Here is a 22,466-nt window from a genome sequence, read left to right as displayed (position 1 = left end):
TGGGGGAAGAGTTATCATGCCCCTTTCAGCTCCCATGTGGAGTGCCACAGGGAGTGGTCCTTTCCACCATGCTTTTAAACATCTTTATGCGTCCTCTGGGCCAGCTGGTCCAGAGTTTTGGGCTGGGTATGCGGATATGGGTATGGGTCATCAGTATGTGGATGACACCCATCTCTATCTCCTCATGGATGGCCACCAAGACTCTCCCCCAGAATCATTCACCAGGTGTTTGGAAGCCATAGCTGGGTGGCTTAAGCAGAGTTGTCTGAAACGCAACCCCTTCAAGATGGAGATCCTGTGGCTGGGAAGGAAGAGAGCAGGCCAGGAAGTGCATTTACCTGACCTGGCCAAGGTGCAACTTAATATCATGCCCTGTGCCAGGAATTTGGGAGAGATCTTCGACGCCTCCATTTCTATGGAGGCACAAGTCACAAGAGTGGCCTGCCAGATGTTCTATGCCAGGTGAGGCTACTAGTCCCCTACCTGTCCTCAGAACACCTGGCCACAGTGATCCATGTGATGGTTACCTCCAGAACTGACTTCTGTAAATTGTTCTACATGGGCCTTCCCTAGTGCAAAATGCAGCTGCCTTCCCTTGTCCTTGACCCAGAAATTGCAGTTAGTGCAAAAAGCAGCTGCTAGGCTCCTCATTGGATCAATTTGGAGGCCCCAGTGCTGAGGCAGTTGCATTGGTTCCCATTGATCAAGTTCAAGGTCTTCGTTATTACCTTAAAGCCTTTGATGGTCTGAGACCAACATATCTGAGAGACTACCTGTCACCTTATGCCTCCAGCAGGGTCCTGCACTCTGCAAGTACTAATTTGTTGGTGGTGCCTAGCCCTAGGGAGATTCACCTGGCCTTATCCAGGCCCAGGGCCTTTTCCATCCAGGCCCCAACCTGGTGGAATGAGATCCTGAAAGAGCTGAGGGCCCTTCAGGAGCTTTCATGCTTCCACAGGGCCTGCAAGATGGAGCTCTTCCACCAGGTATTTGGTTGAGGACAGGACACAGAAGATCTGAAGGGCCCCTCTAGGTCCTGTTACACATTTAGTCTACCTTGAATGGCACCCCTGGACACTCCCTTAGGCACCTGGAGAGGACTGCTATAAATTGGGGGAGGAGGTTGACTTTATTTCTCACCATTGTGTTTACTTGTTATTGGGGGGTTGAGAATGATTTTTAATTATTTGGGTGGGGGGTTAGCTCTTATTTATGTAACCTGATGCAACACAGTTTTGCTGATAGTGGTGGGAACTAAATCCAACAAATAAATTAAATACACACCAAGTACCCCATATAGAGGAAGGAGACAAAGAAATATGAATTTGCTGGTCTGCAAATGCTCGACACCACTTACAGCTAGTTGCCCCTGAGGTAAATTGTGATGGTGCTTCTGAGGTATACACTCCTGCCCTTCCTTGGTAAAACCTACAGTTAGTCTTGGCCATTAATTTAAAAAGAGCTTTTTAAAAAGCAACAAGAAACAATTTTATATTACTAGGAAGGGATAAGATGAACTGCTACAGTGTAGTGATATCACAGCATTTGCCACATTGTTTCTTCCCTTTTTTTCTCTGCAACCTTGATCCCGTGTGGGGGATGGAGTACAGGAACAGGAGGCTGCTCACTGCATCAGGAAATCTGCAGTAGCAAACACAGCATACAAACAACTTCCCAGTCTTATATGTTGCTTTCTTTATCTGCTGAAATACATGTTAAACATGTTATCAATGGAAGGTGGCTTACAAACTTTGACATTTTTCTACCTACTGAACTGCTTTTGCCATCTTTTACCATCTTTTTTTAGTTACTGATATCAAAATTAGTAAAGGCTGTCAATGATTCAGCAATGTAGATGCTGGATAAATCATCAGGAGAATGTAATGGGGGGTGATAGAAATGCTGTAAGTCTAAGGAAGTGGTATAATGGTACAATTGCTTTAAGGATAATTCCCTGGGGCTCCCTAGAATGGAGAGGCTTAGGCTTTGTGAAACACCAAGACACTAGTACAGGTGGCCCGTGCCTCCGCTAGTAATACTGCCTCCAAGCTGCATTTACCTGAGAACTGCAGCTGACTGGGGGGAGCCCTGCATGATGTGACCCTGGGTGTCTCATGTGTATAGTGACCATCTTTCCCGCAAATGGTGGGACTGCCCCAGGTTCCCCTCGAATGTCCTGCATCCCGGACAGTCACCAGAATGTCCCGTATCGTCCTCCCGGCCACGCCGAGGCCAAGATGGGGCTTGGCGTCCTACTCACTCCTTTGCCTGCCTTTGTTTCCGGCATGGCCCCAGAGGCGCTGAGGTAATGCCACAGCGCCGCCCACACACTTCCTGCCATCTGGGATAGGCTGCCACTGCTGGACTCCGCCTTCTTCTTTGTTCGGCGGGTCCAGGGAGTTGTGCAGCATGTGAGCGAAGGACTCAGGAGCGTCCAAGTGTGCAATTCAGCAGTGAGGCCTGGGACGCAGCAGCACAGGGAAAAATGCTACTGCTGTGGCAGTAGGCTACCAGGACATTTTGAGACTTTTTTGGCTGTAAGTACAGTAAGTTGGGCACATTATTGCACAGCATGTTGAATTAATTGTGGAAACATTCATTTCCCCTCACATGTTTTATAGCAGCTTCTAAAGGTGGATTTGAAGTGATTTTTTAAAAATATTATAAAGAACAAAAAAGGAGGAAAATGAAAGATAGAGAAAAAAGGCATATTATGGAAAATCATTTTCATAAAAAGCTATCTGAAAAATAATAACTTTAGATAGTGGAAAGAGACTTTCCTATCTCAGCTGGCCTTAGGTAGCCTGTTATAATTCTCATCCAATTATACATTTATTTTCACAGACTGCCTATGAAACCTATGTCAGATGAGACCCATTTTATAGGTGGCAAACTGAGGCATACTGAAATTAAATAGTCCAGACCATCAAATACAGTTAAAGTTCCCCAAGTCTTAAGTGATTTCTATCTTCATAATTATTCCCTTTTATCACCCAATTTTAACCAAGCAGTTCCAAATTGAAGGTCTTCTTGGAAGGAGATGGGTTGCCCCTTTCCTATAGTGATTATATTTCTGTTTATGTTCAGGCCTGAGTACCCTATTTAGATATGGAAGTAAATTTTCTGCGAGATTAGCTTGGGGAAATTTCCTCTTCTCTGTGCAATATCTGGTAGGATTTATGTATTTGATTAATTTAAAATTGCTCCCTTTGGGACAGTGCACCTTGATCCTGGAGGCTGGTCTTTATGACATTATATACCTCCAAAAGTCCCTGTTCTCCTGTGAATTCTGAGCTTTCTGCTGGGTTAAGAGTGGCAGCCTTTAAAAGCCATTTTAGTTGTGAATTATAATTTGACAAGTTCCTATGACAAATTCCATGAAATCTTAAGCAATGACAGCAATCTCCTCAAAAAAATCCACTCCAGTGATATATATGCAAAAGAATAACAGAAAACAATGCCACTGTACTCTGAATCTGAAGAAATAATAAAATACTATAAATAAGTTTTGTTTAATGGTAAATATTTGTTAATTGTTGTTATTTGATAAAATTAAATAAAGATTACAATACTATTTTTGTGCTCCATGCAAAATTTTGTTGTTCCATATTTACTCCCCCCCCTTTACCAATCTTTTAGTGAAATGAGGTGATTCTGGATCTCCAGGCCGTGGCTGGAGGTTGGCAACTCCCAGTGTCTCCAAGCTGTGCAGGCCTGAGATGATTCCAGACCTCCAGGCTATGCCTGGAGGTTGGCAACCCCCTATTTTCCAATCTTGAAATCTGGTCACCTTACTCATGTGCCCAAGTGAATCCTCTGTGGTGGACACTCCCTAGACTGAGATGGCTACCTGGCTCTGGAATGGAAGGTAGGAGCTCAGGAAGAGCAATGCTAAAGACTGTGGGAGAGATCAGTGTCTGTCTGTATCATTTTTAAATTAGTAATCCAACTACAGTTAAGAATTGGGTAGGATTAGGGATAGGGACTAGATAATTCATGGATTATACAATCATTAGTGGGTGGGACTCAATAAAAATAGAAAAAAGGAGGGGGCAAGCAGGAGAATAGAGTATAGTCAGAAGGTAATGTAGGGAAGGGTGTAAGTGGTTAGAGTCTAGTAGAAGTGTAGAGAAGAATTGGGTGGTCGAGGCAAGAGTAAGTATGAGATAATAAAATAGAAGCATTAAAAGAAAAGAAAATTCGGAAAATAAGAGAAGACAAAGGAGTGACGTAGAAGGTTAGACAGTAATGAGACTGAATAGGAAGCTACATTATAAAATAAAGGATGGAATGGCAAGCAACACTGATATGCAACATCATCTGGACAAAGTGGGTTATTAAAGAGGAGGCATCCACCAGAGTCAGGGACCTTAATATTTGAAGGGTATGGCAGGTATAGTTATGGAAGTGGGTGATATGATTGGCTGAATGGCAACCAGCCCCATAATTCCTGTGGTTGGTCTCTATATGGATATGCTTACAACCCTTAATCTCTATTCCCACACCCAGAATTGCAGGGATAGAGGTTAGGGTAATTAATCTGTCTCTGACACTGATGTTGTGCAAGGCCAGGTAGACAACAAAGCCTTGACCATGCAGGCATTTTTTTGCTGACCATAAGGTTGGCCTGGCATGTGTGACCAAGACCTCAGTGAGGGGGGGGGGGGTGAAGCATTCACCTTGAAAGAACTGCCCCCCACCCCTCGGGTCCTTGGTCCTTCATCAATCCTGGACTCAGGGCAGGGAGTGCCAAGATTGGTATGGGAGGCTAATTTCTTTGGGGTGCTGCCAGCACTGAAGGTCCTGGGCATAGGCCTTGGGCCTCAGTTGAGAGCTTGGCCACCTAGTTGGTGTATCAGTCACCTAATACACCATCAGATGCGATGTCAGGCCTCCTGGAGTCAGCAGTGACTTGCGTCTTGTAGTTCCCCAAGATGTTAGTTCTGGGTGACTGTAATGTCCATGCTGCACTGCTAGGCTCAGGGCATGGCCCAGACCTGATGCTGACCAAGGTGACACTAGGGCTCTCACAGGTTGTTACTGGTCCCAACCATTGGGCATGCCACACCCTGGATTTGATCTTCTGTGTGAGAACAAATGTGGATCTGGTCATTGTACTGTTCCATGGTCAGAACATTGTGCATTGACATATTTTGGCCCATCCACAAAAACATATGGACCCAGGGGTTTTCCTGAATGCTTTGTGGGACCCAGTGCAACTTACTGACTCATTGGATGATTTGGTCAACAACTGGAATATCCCGAGATGGCTCCCTGACAAGATCACACCCTGATGCCCTCTCTGACCCTGCCTCAAATGAGCCTGTTCAATGTGTTGACTGTTGTGTTCCAGTAAACACTAGTCTCATGATCAATTCTGTCTCCACTGCTGAACCTTTCCCTTTGTAAAGATATAACAAAGCCTATGAAAAAGGACTAAGAAAAACAAATAATTAAAACACTGATTAAGAAAAAAACTGCAGGGCAATCCCATGCAGTGTTATTCTAGTTTGATAGAGGCTGGATTTTAAAGGGCAGAATATTTATTCCAGATATGCAGTCATGTTCATCTGCTGCAGCCAAAGCAAAGAAGTCTTCGGGCATCCTTAATATATGGTGGTGTTAGACTATATTGTATTTCAAATGCAAATATTCATTCATTTTTGTCCACTTCTAAATTGCTTGGATGGCTGACACGTATGAGCCTGGGGGGAAAGTGTCCATCTACAACATTTTCATATTTCGAATTGCATGAAAACATACTCAGCACAAATGGGAGCAGAACTCTGTGATCTGGACAAGGATGAATTATTTTAATTAAAAGATGTAAAGTAAACATAGCTTTATTATAACTACCTCATTCACTCTAATATAGTGTACAATCATAATTTTCTAATTCAATCCAGAATATAAATATAAACAATCAAGAAAAATCCCTTTTAAATGGTTATGTCATGAATCAATGTTTGAAATTGTATTATATTTCTGCCGAATTATACAATTCATTTAAATAGATAAGAATCACAGTCTCAGAGGTAAAACTTTATAGTATAGTACTAAATATTAACAAATAATGTAAAAGAACCCATAAATTACTATACAGAGATTGATCAAACTAGCTTCCTTAAAGGTGACAATTGCCATACAATGTCCAGAGGGAAATTAATCCATTAATCAAGTTCTATCCCTGTGTTTTTTTATTTCACAGAAGCTGAAAAGGCTTTTAATAGGATCAATTGGTATTTTATGAAAGAAACTTTGAAGTATTTTGGATTTTCCCAAATTTTCCAACAAAGAGTACAAATTCTTCCCTGAGTAGCATTTCATTTCAATCCCAATTATATTATGGTGTGAGACAAGGGTTCCCCTAATTCCCTGTGTCATTTAATCTCTGTATAAAATATTTGTCCCAAAAAGAAAGGTGAGCTATAAATATCATGAATAATATTACCATTAAAAAGCCACAAGATACATTTTTATGGTACAGATCATGAATCTAAATTATTATTATATCCTGATGGTGACTTATTTACAATAATGAAACCAAATTAAAGATATTTTTAGTAGGATTTTACTGCAGTCAGATTAGGTAAAATTGATCGGTTTTGGAGTTAATTTAGATCTCTGCCAACTATTATTTCCCTTCCTGCACATTCCAATAACATCTCCGAAAAACATTCCTTAGAACACATTGATCAAGTGTGAGGATACCGAGAACATAACGTAATTTTACCATATGGGTGAAAATTAATATGATTTTTAAATGTTGAGATTACGCTGAATTGTACTTAATAAAATTAGCATGGGATTCTTTTTAAAAAGAATAAGAAGTAACTGTGTGCAGATTATATTTGCTGTAATGGAAACCATTAGAATACCATAAAACCTATATATGAGTACAATTTAAGATCTGATTTCTATTTCTTTTCTTAATGAGAATTTAATTCCTATGTTCTTTATTATCCACAATAATAAAGAAAGTGGGCATATTCCCAGGGAAGTTACCCAGGCAAGAGGCCTATGATGCTGGGGAGGAAAGGGAGGGATGCTGGGAGCCCCAGACTGGGCTACTAGCCCACTCCTTTGCCAGGTGTTCCCTCTAGACAGGAGACAGTGCACAACTGTCATTTGTGCTGCCTAAAAGCTACCCCACAGTGCTCAGTGCATCATCTGGTCAAGAAACCATGCAAACCATTTAAGGATTGGGGCCTTACAGGATCGGGGCCTTATGCAGCAGTTGAAACAGTTGCAATAGAAGTTACAGAGGACCAACCCCCCTCAAAAGAGTTCTTTGGCAAATGCTGCTCCGCCAGCCATGCTGCTGGAACAGAATTTTCAGTGTCAGGTTGCAGCTTCTGCCAAAGTGCCAATAGAAACAAGGCCAGAGGGATTTTCAGAAGCTCAGTGCCAAAACAGTTCAAGAGTCAGATTACCGAGTATCAGACCAGTCAGTGTTGGCAAATTCACTGTCCAGAAACACACTGTGTCCATGCCCACGGACTCTGCATGCAGCCATCCAGCTTCTCAATGAAGATCCTGTGATGACTCATCCCCACTTTCAGCAGGCAGTGTTGAGCAAAGAGACGTGCACTCAGGCCCTTAGTCTGTCTTTTCTGAGCCTTCTCCTTTAAAGATGCTAGTGGCCTTCGCGAAATGGGAGCAAATTGCTTGACTTTTGTTGCCAGGTCAGAGCTAGAGGGTTGAATTGACTCTGCATCAACTCTAGGTTTAGGTCAGGGAACTCCTGAACATCATTCCCCTGCTGGTTGGCTGCTGTTGATAGCAGGATGGATATACAAAGGTCCTTCTCCTCCCTGTCACTGAGCCCTAACTGGTCCATTACTTGCAATGTCCAAGCTGTTTGCTATCACTTTAGATGTTTCTGTTTAGCAGCTGTGCAGAAGTTGGTTAAACAGGGAAACCTGGGAGCATAATTGGGAGAGAATTACTTGTGCTGCTACCAACTCTCTTGTAGAGTACCACAGGGTACAGTTCTCTCTCCCACCTCATTCAGCATCTTCATATGTCCTCTAGCCCAGGGGTAGTCAACCTGTGGTCCTCCAGGTGTCCATGGATTACAATTCCCATGAGCCCCTGCCAGCATTTTCTGGTAGGGGCTCATGGGAATTTTAGTCCATGAACATCTGGAGGACCACAGGTTGCCTACCCCTGCTCTAGCCCAGCTAGCTTGGGGGCCTGGGTTGGGGTGCCATCAATATGCAGATGACATCCAGCTTTATTTCCTAATGGACAGCTGGCTAGACTCCTCCCTAAAAACATTCATCAGATGTTTGGAATCTGTAATAGTCTGGCTTAAGCACAGCCATTTGAAATTCAACTCCTCCAAGATTGAGGTTCTATGGCTAGGTAGGAAGGGATCAGGTGAGGAAGTGCAATTGCCCTGCCTAGACAGTGTACAGCTTACAACTGTGCAATCCACTAGGAACATGGACATGATCTTCCCTGTCAGTAGAGTCACAGGTCACTGAGGTAGCTCAGCTGGAATTTTACCATCTTCACCAGGCATAGCTTCTATTTATCTGTCTGTCTCCTGCCGCTATTGAAGTTCATCTTGTGGCAGGTTACAATTATAAAATACAAAAGCCCACTAAGATTTAAAATCTAAAGTTAAAACCCAACTGTAACCAGCAGTGCTAAAGAGAGAAGAAAAAACAAGTTCCAGGGTGTTGATCATTCCAATGGAGATTGTAGTAGTTCTTAGATGCGGAGGGGTCCCTACATCTCTCATGCCTTGGCTGCAACCAAAGACCTGGTGGAGAAGCTCCATTTTACTGCGACATTTCCTGCAGGGCTCTAAACTCATCCGGGATCTTATTCCACCAGATCAGGGCAAAGACCAAAAATGCCCTGACTCTGGTCGAGGCCAGGTGTACCTCATGTGGGCTGGGAATGACAAAGTAGTACCCACAGTGCAAGACCCTGCGGTGGTCATAAGGCAATAGACAGTCCCTCAGGTATGTGAGTCCCAGACCGTGAAGGGCCTTAAAGGTTAAAACCAAAACATTGAACCTGATATGAGCTGCAACTGGCAACCAATGCAGCTGCTTCAGCACTGGCTGGATATGGGCCTTCCAAGGTGTTCCTGTGAGGACTCTAGCAGCTGAATTTTGCACTAGCTGCAATTTCCAGTCAGGGACAAGGGAAGTCCCATGTGGAATGAGTTACAGAAGTCAATCCTAGAGGTGACCATTGCTTGGATCAGTGCAGCCAGGTGTTCTGGGGACAGGTCTGGTGCTAGTAGCTTTACCTGGCCCTACTTGGCCCCAGAACACCTAGCCACAGTAATCTGTGCAATGGTCACCTCCAGTTTAGAATTTTAAACATGATCATTTTAAGATGATGATTTTAAAGTTAAAACTGTATGTAATTTTTTCATTATATGTATTTTGTGTAACAATGTTGGAAGCTGCCCTGAGCCAGCATACCAGGAGGGGTGGGGAATAAATCAAAGAATAAAATAAAATTTAAAAAATTTAAAAAATGATTGTTGCACTTCCTGCTGCTTTGTTCACTCATTCTAGCTTGACTCCTGGAGCATCCAGCCTCACTCACACGCATGCTGTCCTAGGGATAGCTCAGCCTGTCTCACCATGGTCTCTGGGAGTAGCACACAAAGGCAGTAGTGCTATACTGGAGAAAAGGAGTTGGCAACCCAGTTCCTTAGACCTCATCATGATTTGCTGTTCCCTAAAGTCAGGGGTGTTGTAGAAATCAAAACTAGCAATGACCCCTCCCTTTCCCATCTCTTCTTCCTCATCCGTAACTTCCCTTTAGGATTGCCCCTTCGTATATCCCAGAAGGTGGGGTCTGACTCAGGGTTGCCCATGCTAGGATTGCTGTTGTTGGTCTTTCTGTTGTCTGGGTCTTGCACTCCTCCACAGCATGACTAATATCTGATAAACCGTGCAGCTTGGTGGAGTAGGTGTAGGGGAACTAGGTTGACTGCAAGGCAGCTGGTACAGCACAACTAGACCGTGGAGCCATATGTCTGCCAAAATAACAGATACTCTGCGTGTCCCGTTCCTTTTGAGGTTTGCAGATTCAACGCCTCAGTGTCAAAGCTCTTCTCCATGTGGTGGTACAACCGGAAACTCTATTCATGCTATCCCAGTACTTTCCCACCGAGTCATGCTGGTCCGTGCAGTAGTGCATGCCTAGCTCTGTATGTCTAGAGGTGATGTCAAGGCTGCAGTGGATTGTGTAATGACTGATGGCACATGACCTTTGAAGTTATCTTTTTGACCCAGTGGGGGCTATGGAGATAATCAAGTCTCAATGGGGACTGTGGATTTGTGGATCAAGGCTATTCTCTGTCTAAGTTTTTGTTGACGTTGCCCTTTAAAAAAATCATGGAAAGGGAGTGTGTGGCTTGGAGCAGGAAACTGTATGTGGGGAGCACTTTTACTGCTAGTCTAGTCTTTGTCAGGGAGGTGGTGGGTGTTTTGTCTGCCAAATGCCCTTCCCCTAAGGGCTGGTGTGTGTATGCTCTGGCCTCAGTTGGGGTTGTGCTGCCTTTTCATCCTGTCTGCTGGCTCTCCATGGGGGAAGTGGTGCTGAGGGGCAGTGGTCCAATCAGCAGAGGGTGATTGGCTGTGCCTGTGAATGCCACTAAAAGGATCACCAGCAGCTGCCATTGGTGGATGTAGCTGAGATGGTTATGTACTCCAGTGTACTTGCTATGCCATCTGTGCCTTATTGAAGCCCATGGGGATAGATCAGTGGAGCTGTTTTTGCATCAGTAGCTGGCTGCCAATACCACTGCACCTCTCAGGATTGTTTGGCAAGTGTGGAAACAAAAATGTTTGCATATGTAACCATGGGTAATCATGCCAGTCTTACACAGGTAATGAAGGTAGACAGTAAAACAATTGATTTGTAGAAAGAATGGATCTGTTTACTCATTACTGAACTAGAATACAAGATCTTCAACAGAAGTAATGCAGATAATTTCAGGGGAGCAGCAGTGATGACCTACAGTAGAGGAGCAAGATTCAAGTCTAATAGCACCTTAAAGACCAACTATATTTCCAGGGTATAAGCTTTCAGGAGTCAAAGTTCCCAGTTTATTTTTTTTAATTTATTCATTCAATTATTTACTGCCCTCACTATGATGTCTCAGGGTGGCATACATAGAACAGTGGGAATGAGAGGATATATTGAAACATTTGCAACAATTTGACATTGACATCAATAAGAGCCAAAAATAACAGTTAACTTAAGCCTTAGGTTAGGGACATGTTGGGTGTTAGAGTTGCCTGGCAATGGGACCAGGTTGTAGGCCTCATCCAAAAGCTGGCCTCACCCAAAAGCCTGGTGGAAGAGCTCCATTTTGCAGCCCCTATGAAACTGTTTAAGTTCTAACAGGGCCTTGTTCTCATTGTGGAGCTTGTTCCACCAGATGGGAGCACCTGGTTCTGGCTCTGGTTGAAGTCAGGCGGATTTATTTTGGGAACAGAGTTCACCAGTTTGTTGGAGTGGACAGAGCTCTTTGGAGAATATAGGCAAGTAGATAATCCTCAGGGTATACAGGACCCTGACTGTGTATGGCCTTGAAGGTGAGTACCAACACCTTCATATATCCAAGAGGGAACATTGTTTATCAAATGCACTGTTCTAAGGTACATTTGTGTATTCTTTTGTGTCTAACAATTATATTTTAGGTGTATATGTTTGTACTTTACTTGTACAGTAAAGAGAAAAGGAAATGATGTCCATTGGTTTCAGTAACAGAATTAGTCACATTGACAGAATTAATTCCCACTAAGATCAACAGAAACTAAAAGTGCTTTGACTTGATTTTGCTAATATGTTTAGAGTTGCAATTATTGTCCTTTACCTCATTATGAAAATATAGCATGTAATTAATTAATCTGCCAGATTACCATCTTTAACATATTTTCTAGTCTGTTCACAACCTGAAGAAATTTCCCTGGTGGCTTTAGGAATAATTGCTTTGCATTCATTATATGTTGCAGTGTTCATTGTCACATTTGATGAATCTGTAGAATACAGCTGCTATTTTGTTCTTAGCATTCATTAGATGGATGAAGCAAAAGAGAGATACATTTTTATCCAAAAACTTTAATAGAACACAAGCTGCTGGATGCTTGACTTTCTGAGCAACAACTCAAACACTATACATCATTTCATCCTCATTAAACTTTTGTTTCTTTAGCTATCTCACGTAGTTAGTGGGGGAACTATATAACTGCAGAGAGAGAGTGTTCTACATTTCACTAGCTGATGAATGTAAATAATTTTCTTCATTGCTTTATTGGGGATGGCAAATTTGTTAACCATCTCACTGCTGCACAATACTTTTAAAAACATAATGTGATGGTAACCTTTCACAATGACTGGCCTTTCAGACTGCTTTTACAATATGCCTTTAGCAGTTGCCAAATATATTGAAAACTGGGAAGTAAAAATGCAATGTGGTGGATGTGATGGATCTAAAATAGACCTTGTCCTTTGAAATGTTCTAGAAATGAAATTTTACAACCTTAGTAGGAATATTGTTTCTTCCACATCTTGGTTTAGATTATAAATTAGTATTGTCATGAGTTTGGCTTTTGTTTATATACCATTTTAAAGTGACAGTATACTGATGGTGATATAAATATATAAGCTGTCCATACTCCTACTCTGATATATGGAACAATTTGCTGAATTAAAACAGTTGTTATATCCTTAAGAGACAGGTTTTTGGTTGCAAGTACAGGAATCAGAAGTTGTAAGGAGATTTTTCCTCTCTTCCTCATCTCCTCCCTCCTCCTCCTCCTCATTTCATCCTTACTTATTTTTTTATTATTGGATTTCTTACCCACCGCTATCGGCAAGCCATCTCGCATCAGGTCACAGCAATAAAACCCCATAATAAAATAGTAAAATTTCAGTGTTAAGACCCATTGTAACCTGGTGGTGAAATAAAACACATTCCCACCCACTCGATGACCACCCATCCAGATCCTCAGGGGAATGCAGAGACCTACTGTTCCAGTTAAAAAATTAGGTGTCCCTGATCTTCACCATTATTGTCTTCAACAACGAACTGAATTTCAACCCAAAATAGAACCTGAAGTTTAGCCAGGTGATTTTGCAAGACTTTAAAAACTATTTTGAATTGTAGCAACCGGAAAAATGCCAAGGAGACTGCATTGTGCAAGGTCCCTGACCTTGTTGAGCCTAGGAGTACATTTGGAATTCTGACATGGCAAAAAACAAAATGGCTTCCACAGGAAATTGAGTCAGCCACAAAATGATTGCCACAGCTTAACCAAGTGCAGATCTTTGTGCTATGATGGCAGCTGCTACCAAAGCAATACTCAAAATCTACAGTCAAACTGATATCCAATAATCAATCAGAAGCCTTGCTGAACCAAAGCCCTCTCTTGCCTTGTCTACTTTCTTTAAAAGTTGTGAAAATTGGATTGTGATGTAGGTGGGACCAGTGACAGATTTAGATCAAGAGAGGCCCTAGGCTTTTCCACTTGTGAGACCCCCTAATTCCCCACTTCTTCTCACAACTAAAGGAAGATGGTAGAGTCAATTTTAAACAGAATTGAGTAAAGCCAAGGATGATGATGGGTGTGTAAAATTCTGCAATTCACAATTCTGCCTGTAAAAAATATATAAGATTTTATTGTTAAACACCATGGTGATTAAAAAAATCATATATGTTCAGATTAACACTGTGAAAAACTTTTGCTATAACCAAACTTTGGGACAATTTTGTGGAATAAGCAAGAATTTTTGGGAAGATGAAATTGTAAGTTTACTACTTGTTTTTTTTTTTTTTTAAACCACCCTTGAGCTTACAAATTTTATAACCCGGGAAGTGTTAACAAGATGCTCTACCACCAGCAACCAGCTAATGATCCCTGGCCCTAAAGAAGCCCACCTGGCGTCAACCAGGGCCAGAGCCTTCTTTGCCATGGGCTCTATCTGGTGGAATGAGCTCCTGGAGGAGATCAAGGCCCTGACTGAGCTAAAACAGTTCTGTAGGGCATGTAAAAGGGAGCTCTTTTACCAGGCATTTGGCTGAGACTGAGCAAAACCAGCAACATACCTCCCTCCCAGTAATTCTTTCATGCATTCTGCCCCTGGACTTGTTTGAAGTGTTACAGTCTGTTACCTCTGTTATAGTTTTTTATGTTAATATTATCGTTGTTGTTGTTATTTACATGTTATGGAAAACTAAATTCCATGTATTGTTTTTTACATTCCATATAAACTGCCCTGAGCCTCAGGTGAAGGGGGTAAATAAACAAATAAACAGATAGACAGATAGACAGATAGACAGATAGACAGATAGACAGACAGACAGATAGACAGACAGACAGACAGACAGACAGATAGACAGACAGATAGATAGACAGATAGATAGATAAATAATCTAGCACACGTGTACAAAACTGTAGCATCAACACAAATTCCTTTTCTTCCATTTATTGCAAAAGATTGTGAGCTTGAAGCTTGGTATCACCCTTCCCATTAACACCTGAGTACAAACAACTGAGGGCATCAGTGATAGCACTGTGACTTTCCAAAACAGCATATGTGGCTTTTCTGCATTTGCCTCCCGCCTATAGTGTTTGGTAAATATTTGGGCACTTTTGACTGAGGTTGCAGAAATTATTTTATTATGACTCATCTCTTTGTGGAGGAGGAAAAGAAGATATAAATTACATTGATAATACCAAAACAGTTCACTCCACCAAGGCAGCCATCAACAGGTGAATGGACCACCAAATTTAAAGAGTGACCAGCTCATGGAATAAATCTTGCAACTGTGCTTTTTCCCAATCATTTTTTGCTGCATAAGGCTATTAGCCATATATGCGGTATTGTTGTAAGAGTGCCCTCAGCATTTTCTGCAGTCAATTTGAAGCTCAGTAGTGAAATGGATCAACACTAAGGGGCATTTCCCACGGCTTAAAAATAGCACAATGGTTGCCGATTGAAAACGCTACTAATTTGCCATAACGCACGACGTCGTCAACAATCTGCAACAATCCTGAAACCGATCAGCAATAAGCGCTTCGTTGTGGCGCTTTCAGGGGAATCCAGAAAACTGGATTCACCCTCCGGATAGCGATACACTCCTGCAACCAATCTGCAACAGTAGCGCTAAAGACCTGTGCGTTACCATTGTAGCTGGTTCTTCAAAGTCCCTCCCCCTGGATCTCTCCTCCAAACTTCCGGCGAAGCGATCGCCATTTTTTTTTCTCGGAGCGAGCGGGGATAAACGCACCGGCGAGCCTCTTTCTGTTTAGAGGCTTCCCTGGCTTCAGTCCTTCACCTTTAGTCACTAAGCACAAACCACATAAAAGCCCGTTTGCAGAAATAAAGTCCCTTTATTTTTTACACATAAATTCAGCCGAAAATCGAGCCCGTGAGAAGGGGGGGGGGGATTTTTTTTTATCACTCGAGCCAGCGTGCCAACGATCATACAATCAAACGATAGATCACATTAGGCAGCTGGATGGGTCTCTCCAGTGCAAGGAATCTATGTAGATTCGTTGCTATGGGTCTGTTTTTTTTTTTAAAAAAGCTTTCTTAAAGGGAAAGGGGCTGTTTGGGAGCATGCTAACGGCTGCCCATTGGCTGCTTGACGGCCAGGGGCGGGACAAGCTTGGCAATAGCGCTTCCTTTCTAGCGATTTCTGCCGAGACCGGAAGCCTGTGGGAAACGCTAAAAAACGCAACTGATTCCACTACAAAGCCAGGTGTGCAAAACGACGAATTCCACTATTTTAAATGGCGATTTTTCATTCCGCAAACAATTTGCAACAAAGATCGCCGTGGGAAATGGCCCTAAATCAGTCATGCTTTTTCCTGAGTGGTCTTGTAGCTCAAGGAAAATTTAAAATCTCTCCCTAGGTGAACTGTATTCAGTGGGGCTCTTGCAGCTGATAATATCTGTGAGCAACTTTACTAACTGCCCATGTGGCCTTTTGCTTCCTAGGGCCTAATCTGTTTAATAAAATAGAACATGGCAATGAATATGACATGAGTGACACAAGTGTTGAATTATTGGCTAAAAACAATATTCTGAAATGGAGTGCAAGGACAATTGCTGAAGGGTTTCTGGACAGGCCTGACGGGGGAGAGGAAGTGAGCCGAGAAAGACCACCAGACCGGAGAGCAACCTACCTGAACGGCAACACGGAGCCCCAGCCATCGTCAGAGAGGAAGGGAGGCGAGGAAGAGAAAGCCCCGACGGCTAGCAAGAATGCGGGGCGAAGCGTCTCCAAATGTTGCCAGGGCTATGATGCGGCAGCAAGGGGTTTAAACAGCAACAGCAGTAGCGGGGATATGGAGACGAGCCGGCGCCTGCCCAGACTTAAAGGGATAGCACAGAAGGAGGGGGGCCTAGAATCAGCCGAGGTTCAGCAAAGAAGAGAGTGTGAGCTGAAAAAAGGGAAGAGGGCAGAGACTTACCTGAGCTTGGAGGCAGTCTGAGGAGGCAAACTGGAAGGTGGAGAGTATGCTCAGCCAGCCTGTGAAAGGGGTGGTGAGATGGAGAGACACAAATTAGACATCCCAGCTCCCGCACCCCAGGGAAGGGCATGACCAAGGAAGCACCTGGAGAGGAACCTAAAGAGGAGAGAAGAGAGGGAACTTACCTGCTCAAACATCAGGTGATAGGAACGCCAAGGGTAGGAAGGAACTATGGGATAGTTAAATAGGAGTGGTGGAGTCACACGGGCAGGATATAAGGAGGGGAAGAGAAGGGTTGTTGGGTTGGTGTGTGTGGGTTGGTTGGTGTGTGTGGGCGAGTGTAATCAGAATAAAGAGCGTGGAATCTGAAGCATGTCTAAGCTTGTTTGTCCCTCAAACAAGGACAAGAGCCATACATCAGGGCAGAGAAGGGCAAAGCCTCGGGTGGGACCCAGAGGTGCGTCACAAAGGGTTGTTTAGAGCAGGGTGTTATGTCAGCATGCTTAAGAAAGGACTATGACAGTTTCAAGAATATTGTACACCTTAGGCAGGAGGCCCCCTAGATTTTGAGGCCCTAGGCTTCAGCCTACCTAGCCTACTGGTAAATCTGGCTCTAAATAGGGCTGAGAGAGCTCTGAGAGAAGCTGCTCTGTGAGAACAGCTGTAACAGGATTGTGATTAGGCCAAGGTCATCCACCTGGCTCAGTTCTCCAGATTAGAAACCACTGCTCTTAATCAAACTGGCTCTCGCTCTACGTTCCTGCATTGCTCTAAATCAGTGGTCTTCAACCCCCGGTCCGGAGTCCGGTAGCGGATCGTGGATCAGTCGGTACCGGGCCGCAGCTCCTCCTCGTCCTCCTCCCTGGCAGCTGCTTCGGGGGCTGCCTTGCCACTTTGCTGCCGGCTCACCTTTGGTGCTCTCCGGCGGCCACCATGGCTGGGGCCCCCCTCAGTGTGGCACTGCGCAGCTGGTGCTGGCAGCGCACCTCAGTGAGCAGCGGGAAATCGGGTGCAGGCGGGAAAGCAAGCGGAGCAGGAGCTCAGGCGGCGGTGGCAACATCCCTCGGCAAAAATTACCCCCCCCCCGGGCCTCAATAAAATTGTCAAGCATTGACCAGTCCCCGGAGATAAAAAGTTTGGGGACCACTGCTCTAAATCATTCTTTCTCATTACATTCTACACATAATAGTAATAAATAGTAATAAAAGGAGTTTTAATGTGAAAATAGAAGAATCATGTCTTAGTTTATAAAAATACATTTTGTGCCTTACATTTCATTAAGAGCTGGAACATTATTCTTAGCAATTGACATATGGCAAAAATACTTCCTTTTGCAGGAATTTTGACTTTTCATTTTCTGCCTCTAACATGATCAGTGACTAATAGATAAATATGATTTTTCCAATCTGAAGTCACTGACTGAAGGGAACTTGCACATCCAGAGACAGAACCACAGAATCATAGAGTTGGAAGGGGCCACACAGGCCATCTAGTCCAACCCCCTGCTCAACGCAGAATCAGGCCAAAGTATGCTAAAGCATCCAAGAAAAGTGTGTATCCAACCTTTGCTTGACGACTGCCAGTGAGGGGAAGCTCACCACTTCCTTAGGCAGCCTATTCCACTGCTGAACTACTCTGACTGTGAAAATTTTCCCCTGATATCTAGCCTATATCGTTGTACTTGTAGTTTAAACCCATTACTGCATGTCCTTTCCTCTGCAGCCAATTTCCAGATTGCAGTCCTTCAATTTATCTAACAGAACATAATGGGGAACCTTATCAAAAGCTTTACTAAAATCCAAGTAAATGACATCAACCGAATTTTCACAATCTAACAAACCTGGTAATTGGTCAAAAAAGGAAACCAGGTTGGTCTGACAGGACCTGTTGGAGACAAATCTATGCTGACTTCCTTGGATCACCAAATTGTCCTCCAGATGTTTGCAGATCGCTCCCTTTAATATCTGCTCCATTATCTTCCCCACAACAGAGGTCAGACTCACTGGTCTGTAGTTTCCCCGGGTCATCCTTCCTCCCTTTTTTGAAGATCGGAATAACGTTTGCTCTCTTCCAGTCCTCCGCGACATCTCCAGTCCTTAAAGAGGTCCCGAAGACGATGGACAAGGGTTCTGCAAATTCTCTGGAAAGTTCTTTGAGCACTCTCGGGTGCATTTCATCTGGCCCAGGGGATCTGAACTCATCCAGTGTAGCTAAATGCCTCTCGACAACCTCTCGGTCCATGTCAACCTGCCACCCAGACACTATCCTTTGGCTACTGCCATTTCTAGATGTGCCTAAACCCTTTGACGTGTGGGGAAAAACAGATGTAAAATAGGCGCTGAGCCTTTCTGCTTTCTCTGCATCCTCCTTTAGGGTTTGTCCATCCGCACCCAACAGTGGGCCTATTGCCTCCTTTACTTTACGTTTGCTCCTCACATAACTGAAAAATATTTTCTTGTTACAATGGGCTTCCCTGGCCAATCTTAGCTCACTCTCAGCTTTGGCCTTTCTGGTGATTGATCTACAGTGCCTAGTAACCTGTGGGTACTCTTCTTTAGAGCTCTGTCCTTCCCTCTATTTCCTGAACATTTCCATTTGCTTTCTTAGTTCTTCTAAGTTTCTGAATCCCAGAGCCCGGAGGAAATATCAGGGGAAGGCCTTGGCCTCTATGCCCTGTTGTTGCCTGTCCAGAGGAACCAGTTGGCCCATGTGTGAGATAGAATGCATGACTAGATGGACTATTGGTTTCATCCAGTAGGGTGCTTATGTTCTTATGACATCTGAATGTAGCCTGTATATAAGATTGCATCTTTAATAGATGCAGCCTGTTATACGTTTTGTTTTTAGAATTAAACTCAAGCATTAATGATGGTTAGTCTTTGCTTTACAAATCTGGACTACATATCTAGAATCACTTAATATCATCAAAAAATCTTAAAGAAATAATTATTATGATAGAAGACAATTTAAATACTGATTATATTAAATCATTTTAATAATCATTTTACATCATTTATAGGTAAATGACTTCATGGTCTTTAGAGTATTGTATACTCTATACAATGTCTTCTTGCAAAAATGGTAGCTGATAAACAAATTGGAGAAGGTGATAAAAAGGTGAGCCATAATAGGCTTGGTCTATAGTATAAGACAGGCAATATTACCAATGATCATTCCCCAAACCAGCAATATAATTAAAAGGTATAAAATTACTTGGAAGCTTTGAGATTTTTGCTTTGAGTAGAGATTTTGCTTTGAGTACCCTGGGTGGCTAATTAACATTATCCATTTACCATCTCATTATACTTGCTTACTAAAGTGCCTAACTAAATAGATTCTCATCTGATTCACAGTAGTCTATTGTGTTTAACAGCTTTGTAAAACTTGAGCTGATGAATGTTTTAAATTATTTTGAGATCATTAGATAAATGGCTCTATCATTATTGTATGTTAAGGCCTACCGGAAACAATTTGCTGGAAACAATGTTCATAAGCAGAACTGGTATCTTATATTTTTACATTGGTAACATTTGCCAAAAGCAGCACATTGTTGAAATTATAGCCGTACTATGAAGTCATACATGTTAGGACTATAATTTGTCCTTGCAATATTCATCTACATATCTGAATATCATCACAATACTAGCTGGCCTCATTGCTATGGGAGGAAAGAGAGGAGATGGAAGATCACCTGCTGCCAAACCTCCCCTATCTGGGACTTAGTTGAGAGCATGACTGCCAGAACTTGGCATTTTTTAATATTGTAACTTTGTATATGTTTTAAAGGCTGTAACCTGCCCTGAGCCCTGGAAGGGCATGATATAAATAAAAATGCATCATCATCATCATCAACATCTATATATCTGTTTCCCAAGTGTGGCAACCATGTGATGATGTCTAAATATGCAGATCAAGGCCACACTTCCACAAAATTGCTTTTTCTGCATACTTTAGGACACTTTTAGGTTTGCAGAAGAATCTGAAAAATCAAGCAAACATTTTGGTGGAGTTTAAATTCTCCTAAATTAAACAGGACATGTGCAGACAGCATACTTACCTTTGAAGGGCCTGGTGGAAGCTGCTACTCCTGTGGCTTCTGTGGCAGCAGAGTCTGTTAGCCTGGTGGTGGCAACTGCTGGAGCAGTGGAACTCAACTGTGGGAGATCCCAGAAGCTGCTGCTGGGCATGGCAGTGTGGTGGCAGATCCCAAGAGCCACCATTGTGCCTGTTGGCAATGGCAAATCCCAGGAGCTGCTCTAGGTCAGGAAATGTTTCAGGCCTATCATCATGGCAGCAAATGTTGAGAGAAGCTCCAAATCTGGGTGCTGCCAGGTGCTGCTCTGGGCTAGGAGCAGTTCTCTGGTACCACCACTGCCAATGACCTCAAGGCTAGGAATAAAGAAGGGAGGAGAGAAAGAAGAAGAAATTGGCTTGGAAGAAGAGAAAGAGAAAAGTGGGGACTGTCATGGGGGAGAGAGGAAGAGAAAGAAGAGGGTGAGGGAAACAAAGAAAATGGGAGGTGGTCTGGGGAGAGAAATAGAGGGGAGAGAGAAAGAGAATGGCAGATTGAAAAGAGGGGAAGAAAGGGGGACATTCTCTGAGAAGGTCTGGTTAATAGAGGTGCAGATTGACCTACAAAGGGTGAGGAGAGAAGGGGTAAGTGAGGATAAATAGCTAACTAGCAAATGTGGCTAGATCTGATGATACTTAAATCCAGTGATCAGAACTTTAAAGGGCCAAGATGGATCTTTCAACAAACCTAAAAAGTATCCCAGGTTTGCAGAAAAATCTGATTTTTTTTTAGTATGAGGCTTGCATCTTAAAAAAAAAAAAGATGCCCTTACAGGCTGTTGCAAAACACAACAGGCATAATTTTGGTCTTTCAAAGACAGTGGGAGGAGACAGGGCCCTTTCCAGGACTGCTTTGGTCTTTGATGGTGGCCTCTTTGGGGCAATATGGGGCCTTTGGGGCCTCCTGGGGTTGGAAGTACACACCATTACCCTCCATCCTCTAACTCCCTTGTTTGGGTAGGGGGAGAGTGGCATTTTCCGCCGTGTTGGGTATTTTTTAAAAGTCTTTTAGTGGGGGTTTTAATGGGGGATTTTAAGACTACTGTTACCCACGAGCCTGCAGGGCATGGGTAGTCAAACTGCGGCCCTCCAGATGTCCATGGACTACAATTCCCAGGAGCCCCTGCCAGCATTTGCTGGCAGGGGCTCCTGGGAACTGTAGTCCATGGACATCTGGAGGGCCGCAGTTTGATTACCCCTGCTGTAGGGAGTGGTAGGAAATAAATCGAATAATAGTTACCAGTTGTACATATTGACCCTTGTGTTTCAGAGATCATACTTAGACAAATGTAGCTTTTGAGACTTTAAGGACATATTATTGTCCTTGAGGAAACAATAAATCACCTATTCAGTGTTGTGATATTCACCTATATCTTGTCCAAGGAGAAGGGGCTTTGGTTGCTGCCAAAAGTGTTCACAGAAAGTGCTTCTCAATAATTTCTTGTTAATAGTTATAATCTGGGCACTGTGAGTTTGCTCCACTGCATCATACCATGTGTGGCCATTCATTTTCTTGCTATTGTGTTGTGATTCATCTCCCTATTGTCTCTTTAAACCTCTATTGGTCTTTATTATGTCCAGGTTCTTTCTGAATTGGACATCAGGAGAATCTCTTTTCAGATTGTTTTCATTTCATTGGTTTTCATTTCATTGGTTTTTGCTTGTAGCTTGCCAGGGTGGTGGTGGAATACAAATCAAATAAATAAATATAAATAAATATAAATATATTTAGGTATTCCCTAGCTGTAGAATTGCTCTTGAATTTTTGCTCTTCAGGTTTCTTCTGCATATTATTTGTCACAATGTGATTATAGGCTTTGTACCTGTCATTGAAAGTGTGAAATATAAAATCTCTATCGCGTGTTGTGTGGGAATAGCAAACTCAGTCTGAGAAATCTCATTGTTGAAACTTTTTATTTTCAAGATCTGGAA

At 43.0% G+C, this 22,466-nt stretch overlaps 1 protein-coding gene across 1 annotated transcript in view; it reads left to right on the top strand.

The window, feature by feature from the left end:
- Nucleotides 1-22,466, top strand: part of RYR3 (ryanodine receptor 3) — a 367,896-nt gene that overhangs the window by 49,178 nt on the left and 296,252 nt on the right. The window lies entirely within an intron of this gene.

The sequence above is a fragment of the Paroedura picta genome, chromosome 2 (genome assembly GCF_049243985.1).
Source record: "Paroedura picta isolate Pp20150507F chromosome 2, Ppicta_v3.0, whole genome shotgun sequence".
Lineage (NCBI taxonomy): Eukaryota > Metazoa > Chordata > Lepidosauria > Squamata > Gekkonidae > Paroedura > Paroedura picta.
This window is presented reverse-complemented; position numbering and strand designations above follow the sequence as displayed.